General features: G+C 36.8%; 1 protein-coding gene across 1 annotated transcript in view; it reads right to left on the bottom strand.

Moving 5' to 3' along the window:
- The window catches only part of tbl1x (transducin beta like 1 X-linked), a 43,575-nt gene extending 38,137 nt beyond the window's left edge, over positions 1-5,438 (bottom strand). The window contains exon 1 of the mRNA XM_077216463.1: positions 5,109-5,438. The gene's annotated coding sequence lies outside the window, so the exon portion shown is untranslated. The remainder of the gene's footprint in view (positions 1-5,108) is intronic.
- Between the last annotated feature and the right edge of the window lie 2,062 nt (positions 5,439-7,500).

Genomic DNA, 7,500 nt, shown 5'->3' with positions numbered 1-7,500 from the left:
TACTAAGATACATTTTCTCCCAAGAATTCCACACGAAGTTATATTTTGCAATTTGCATGAAATAAAAATAGTTCCCACTTTGTGGTCAATGAATTTTACACTAAAGTGCAATTTCAAACCAGTGAAATATCTGAGAAGAAATACATTTTTAAAATGTATCTTACATTAAATTAAAATTTCTGAAGAATATGTTACTATCTTTAAATGAAATAGTGTGATGTCTTTATATCGGCCATCAATAGTGGAATTGTTCATCAAAACATCTATAGCGCTCGTACTTAGGCTTGGGTATCGAGTATCGAGTCTCGATTGGAACCGTGACTAGCTTTGCGATTTTCCCGGTATCGTTCAAAAGGTTAAATTTCGATTCCTAGTTTCGATTCACAGTCCGCCGACCGGAAGAAGAAACCGCTGAACACCAACAAAGAAGCGTCCACTGGAAGTGTTGGCATAACCGAGCGAAGCAACTCGAGAGTCGTCCTAATGCTGCTAATAGCGCGTCAAATTCGCGCATACCGCGCGCCTACCGCGTCTACTTATACGCTTGAACACTTTGAATCCATTTGCGCGTCAAGAGCGAAATTGACGCACGTAAAAAATGAGTTTTCGCGTCTATATAAACATGGACATTAGGCATTAAAAAAATTAAAAAGTTTGGTTCCGGTTGGTTGTCAGTTGAGGTCATGGGTCGGTAGGGAATTTTTTTTTTCTCCCGTGGCAGCAAGGGATAGGCTAATTTTAATTTACAGTAGCGATGGATAGGCTACTCTATTTTTTCATAACATAGCCTACCTGTACATGTACTCTACCTCCTTGTGTTTCCCAGCATGTTACACACACACGCTGATTTTAAATGTGTTCGCGGGGGCAAACGGGGTTGCTTTATTGTAAAGGGTTACCGATTAGTTATACACCGATTCAGACGTCTCATGAGTTCATTGTTGGAAAGATCAGTTGTTTTTAACCATTCATTAAAACGAATCGGTTCAAATGAGTGATTAGTTCGCGAATTGGACGTGTCTTTATCGGACGTGTGCGCGTTGTGTGATTATCCCGGCGGTTAGGACATCTCACAAGATTTGTGTCATCACAGAAAACATTTCATCACTGGATAGTTTTTTCGTTTATTTAAAGTGTGGTTTATATGTCAGCTGAATGCTTTTCAGAGAAGATAAGGCAAAGTATTTTAGCACAATTCCCACCAGCGCTAATTCAGGAAAAAATAAATCTCCGAATGCTCCACATGAAACTTTAGTCTTCCGACCTTGCCATCGTGTCGATTTATTTAGATTAATATGTGCGAGGGAGAGAACGCCCGTGGCTGCCTCGTTTGTTCGCATTGCTGGAGGACAACAGGCTATACAAATACGGTGCTGTATAAAAACATAAATTATAGTTCGCCTCAAATTTTTTATTTGTGTATTTATTTAATTTGTATTATTTCTTCCCCAAGCTCATAAAAACATTTGGGTCGCACATAAATTGACAGAGTCGGTCGGAAACCGGAACCAAACAAATTCTTTTTTTATGACTTATAAACTGAAAAGCGGGCCTGTCCCCATTCCCGCCGCAGGAATTTTTTACGCGCGTAACGCGTCTTTGCATTGAAATCACTCGCGGCAGACGCTCTATTCGTGTCTGGTGTGAACGCAGCATCAAACCATAGACTGTAAAAAAATATGGACGTAGTGTCCGTGACGTCACCCGTAGGTTTCTGAAGAGTGCTTTTGAAGCCTAAAGTAGGCGGGGCCAACCGTCGCCATCTTGGCATCGCGTCAGCTCTCGTCACTCCCGGATAAAAGAAAATGGGCAAAGAGGCGGAGCGTGGGTGGAGCTGAGGTACTAATGCTATGCTACTGGCCTCGTGCTAAAGTGACAGCTGAATGTAGAAGTAAAGCCAATAGTTAAAGTTCATGTTTTTGCCCTTCAAAATACTATAATAATTAAAAGACGTAACTAAAAGTGAGACTATGTGTATCGGGATGCATTATTATTCTGCTAGTTAAAAATGTATTATCATGCAGTAACTTACAATATTGCTCTGAGCTTGTGCGTGTGACAGTGATTCATGCGCATACATGTCAGTCAGTGCGGCATCGCACGTCAAGTTCATCAAGAGCTTTATTCAGTTCAGTTGATTTTAAAATCTGATTTTGGCCGCTTCTCAATTTCTCAAATGGGTTAAACCAAAAATATTACCTCAGAAGTTCAAGTAAATGCACTAGAAATCCGCGCTCATTCAAGGGTGTGTATCTATTGCATGGACGGAGAGAAAGCACTGACACCTGCAGGATTTTCTCACGGTACTTTTTATTTAACACTTAAAAGTTTGAGAGCAACGGTACCGCATAACGAGTGTAGCCTGTACAGTATACTCCAAAAAGCAACGAAATTGTCAGACATCCATTAGTGCATGCGAGGAAAACAACTGGAAATACAGCGCTGGTTGTTCTCTCCATACTCGACACCGACGGAATCCAACGGCGTGGGCAAAGGTATAATGCGTGTGTTAAATTGTATGAAATAATCCCGAAAAAAGCACAAACACTGCAGAGATGGCAAGTACAGTAGCTGAGGGTGACGTTAACAGAGACAAACGTCGGCTAGCAGTTATAGCAGCCTCAATCCACCAGTCACGCAAGTGGCCACGCCCTTAATTATGCAGAACTTTAAGGCTTAATATAATTTAAACGGATGAGGTGTAAAAAAATTCACCCCCCTCACAGTTGTCATGAAGGGCAAAATTAGCTATATAGACCAAAACCACTTTTTGCTCCAGGCTGTAAACATATTTTTTTCTGCTGTAAAGTTGGGGATTTTAACATGGGGGAGATACAGATTTGACTCACTTTTGCAGCCTGCCTCAAGCGGTCAGTCGATGAATTGCAGTTTAATTCACTTCCGTGTTGGTTTCAAGAGAGAGACGGGGAGGTTGCCGCTTGCATCAAACCAAGGCATGGATATGTTTCAAAAGTGCTCTCGACGCCGTTCGGAGCAAAGGTTATTTCGCTGGTTGCTCTCTCCTCGCCAGAGGACGAAGGTTTTACAAATTGTTTCTTATTGTTTATTTGCTATTCTACACTAGGTTAGCCCATCAGTGGGAGCACGGTAACATGTTTAAATACCTGCAGCATCATACACTCATGTGTAAATGTGTTTTCATGAGGTTTTCAAAAATAAAGCTCTCTTGAGGAAAGTGTACCCCTGTGAAAATATATTCATAATTTATAATATTTATATTCAAGTTCATAGATTTGATATGTATATTGTAGTTGAAAACAACCCTGTGAGAAATTCATAGTAAAGTTCATAAAAAGTAAAAAGTTCATAGAATTAAAATTGATGGAGAAGGTTAGACTATTTCCTTCAGAAAGATCGTTGGTTAGCTAGCTAATTTAAAATATCCTAAACTTTTTTGACCCTGCCTCTTAAAAGAATCGGAATCGAGAATCGTTAGGAACCGGAATCGAAACAAGGAATCGAAATCGGAATCGTTCAATTTCAAATGATACCCAACCCTACTCGCACTATACATCTAATTAAACACTAGGGTACAGTATGAGTAAAATCATGTAGCCTAATACACCAGTTTTTGTATAGTGTAATTTGTATGTTCAATATTTCATAGAGCTGCACGACTGGAGAAATTGTAAATCGCGATTTTAGAGATCATGAATCTGAATAGACGAAACAAAATAATCACTAGAGGTTCTGACAAAATATTAGTTGCTGTAGTCTCTTTAAATCAGGTTGAGTGAATGATTCAATGACTCACTCATAAAGACCTCTCTTGTTTCATATGAATCAGCGTTTTTGAATGAATATTTTGAATGAATGATTCAATGATTCACACATTTTTAACAGCCTTTTGTATCCACCTACTGGTGTAACAATGTAATTAATTCAATCTTTATTGAAGCATCAAGCTACTTTCAAAAGGTGATCGGTACCGTAGACATCATCGAATAAACTTTTATCCAGTGCTTCTGTGATAATCTGAATTATTGTAAGAAAGAAATAATGTCTTAAAGTGGTTTCATATCTATAAATGACAACAGCTCTCTCTGGTTCAGAACACACATCTGAATGTTCGCTGATATTGACAAATCTCTGTCATTTAGGAATAAAATTACGTGGGTGTTTGAATCAAGATCACAATCCTTTAAAGATTAATATATTTCAGGGTAATTTAATTATCGGTAAGAGATATTTTTCTCAAAAATCAGCAAAGAAAAGTCTCATTTCATGTGGGCCTTCGGGAATTATGTAAAAGGTTTGGGAAAAACAATAACGAGCGAATCTTAACAGTGACAATTAGAGAGAGGGAAATCATATAAATATTTTTGGTATCTTATTACACGAGAATTATCACTCATTTCTAAGGAAACCGTCGGTAACAGACAGGCTGATCTAATATCTGGTGTTAAAAACTCAATCTAAACTTTTACCTTCTGTACAAATATTTAGAAATGAGCTGTACTGTAGTACAGTAAGCCAACAAAATCAGATGCTGTCATGTGACTCAAGCATCTAAATCAATGATATCAACAAGTGATGGTGGCTTCCAGCTGAACACCGATAAACTAACAACTTTAATTCATGTATACTGTAGAGTTAACAATACAGTTTAATCCTAGAAACCCTCCTGTACACATTAGAAATCATATAAAGGGTCAATAAACTGTTCCATAAAAATATTATTTAATTTGTCTGGCTTTAATTTACTTTGCATACTGAGAACAAGACTCAAAAATGTGTCACGTGGTCATTATGTTTTGAGCGTATAAGCTGCAGTAACTTAATATTTGAAGTACAACTAACTATATATTAGTAACTAGTGTAGATCGCACCCTCCCCCACCCGCTCATCCTGAAGCATGTGCCGCTTCCCTCAGCGTGTTTTAGGACAAAAACAACACGAAAATTAGCTCTATTAAGTGTATATCACTTACTGAGGTGGTCGACAAACACAAAACATTGCGGAAATAAGACTTTAGACGCTTCAAATGTGAGTAAAGTTCAAACGTGGTGCGTGTCTAGCAGATCTTTGAGTTTCCTCACAGAGATTTCCAATCCACACAGTAAAAGTTCAAACGCTAATATTCTTACCGCCAAGATTCAAGTTCCGCTTCTCTTTCACTTCCACTAGGAAAATCCTCCAACTTCAGTGTGCAAACTGCGACTTTACACCCATTTTCTCCAGTCAGATTCCCCCTCAGCGGTTTGCGATCGTTGTATTCCGTTAAAACATCGACGTGAGACGATAATCGATGGTTCGTGTGCCAAAGTTCACGTTTAAACGTCGATAGTGTGTGTTTTTTTAGACAAGTTTCCTGTGTGTTTCTCACAGAATGAGCGTCGGAAGAGAGACAGTAACGCACACACACACTACAGCAGAGAGAGAGCGCGAGGCGGGCTGTGTACACATACACACACTGCGCCCTAACTAGACAGCGACTCAATACTACACTAGCATACTACTCTTACTATTTTTGTAGTATATAATATTTATATACATTGAATGAAAAAAATGAAAAATTATGTTTTAATTTTAAACAGTAGCCTAAAGCATTTTTATAGAAAATTAAATTGAAAATGTTAAATTATATATATATATATATATATATATTATGGAAAAAAAGAAAAAATGTATACAAATTTAATTAAAATGCTAAATTATACATTTAAATTTTCAACAGTAATGTGTTTGTATAAAAATTCGAATTAAAATGCAAAATTATATATTTTAAATTTAATTTTACAGGCTTTTTATACAAAACTTAATAAAAATGTAAAATAATTAATTTTAAATTTTAAAAAGTAAGGCATGTACATATATCACCAATTGAAATTGAAACCAATTGAAAAATACAAAAGAAATACATTGCAATTGGCAATTTATACAAATTAACATTTTATTTGTTCTCGTTTTTGACTTATTTTATACAGTCAATCAGTCATGAATTGATTTTGCAATAGATACTTTTGAAGTAAATCAATATTCGGTTGGATTCCTGAGTGCTGTCTAGGTAGGGAGCTCACTAGCTATTGAGACACAGAAAAGGGGGGAGGGGGAGGTTTGCACTTTGTGACCCACAATGGAAAAATAGGCAGTTGACCTTAAACCTGCTTATTCAACAGCACAACATCAAAACACATCCACGGTGAAATTACACCGTTATCGTCATTTTATGCCTCTCATATGTCAATACTTTAAATGACATACAAGAGCATAAATAATAACATAAACAAACTTCCCAGAACATTGCAGAGGTTTTGTGTGAACATTTTAAACACTGTATTCTAATCAGGCGATGCATGCCACACTTTCACAACCAGTCCGAGCATATTTAATATTTAATATACAGTCATGTTTTCACAGTGGGCGGAGCTAACCAGTGTGACATAAAACCATGTGACCGAATAAATGTCCTGTCATAAAGCCCAGATTTACGTGGGAAATATGTCGCTTTTTCATGTCATGTCCGGTTAGCGCATATTTTACATTTTTATTTTTTATTTTTACACAAAAATGTCCTAGTGTTGATACACGATCTCACGAAACAACACAGAGAATAAAACATACCTCTATGTTCGTTATAATCAGAATGTGTTTGAGTTGATGTTTGGCTGATATCTCAGCGCTAAATATGATGATGTGTAATAACTCTTCTGCTGTTGTTATGGTCGTGTGTTTTGCGCCTGTAAGGTCACACTGGTTAATGCTCTTTTCCTCCTGCACAGTCACTCACTTTCGGAAAGTAAATAACAAGACAGGCGTACATTAGTGTGACACATTCCTGCGACTACCGTAAACACTGGAGTATCCGCGCACTGTTTACACGAGCCTGCATAATATTGAAGAAAATGCGATAACTCGTTTAATAATGCGATATTCGATATGCGATACGATAATGCTTGAGTGTGTAAAATAAAATAAAATATATTTAAAATGATATAGGTGTTTCACATTCTATTTGTGACAAGAAAACATCCAGCTTCTGAAAGTGAACGTCAGTATTTTACTCTATAAGAAGTGTTATTTTAACATCAGTGTAAACCACAGGTTTTAAGGTTCAGGTTATCCTACAACAGAAACTCAATAATCACATGTAAACAATAATGCACTGCTTAGTTTAGACTGTATGAATTAAATATATACGGATGCAAGTGTTTCAGCAGCGAGTGATTTTCTCTGTCTTTTGTTCATGACCCAGTTATTGCAAGCTGTTGCGATATGCATATTGGGATATATACATTTGCGATATTTCGATAATCTCTATAGATTTTGTGCGGCCCTATAGTTTACACAAATAATAGATGCAATTCAATTCACATTTAATTTTATAGCGCTTTTCACAATACACATCGTTTCAAAGCAGCTTTACAGATGCTCTATATATAGAAATTATATATAGAAATAAAGAAATTAATAGATTTATGCGGCAAGAAGGATGCATTAAATTGATCAAAAGTGACAAAAAAAGACATTTATAATGTT

The sequence above is a fragment of the Siphateles boraxobius genome, unplaced genomic scaffold (assembly GCF_051911475.1).
Source record: "Siphateles boraxobius isolate OS27281-9 unplaced genomic scaffold, OSU_SipBor_1 7, whole genome shotgun sequence".
NCBI classification, from domain to species: domain Eukaryota; kingdom Metazoa; phylum Chordata; class Actinopteri; order Cypriniformes; family Leuciscidae; genus Siphateles; species Siphateles boraxobius.
This window is presented reverse-complemented; position numbering and strand designations above follow the sequence as displayed.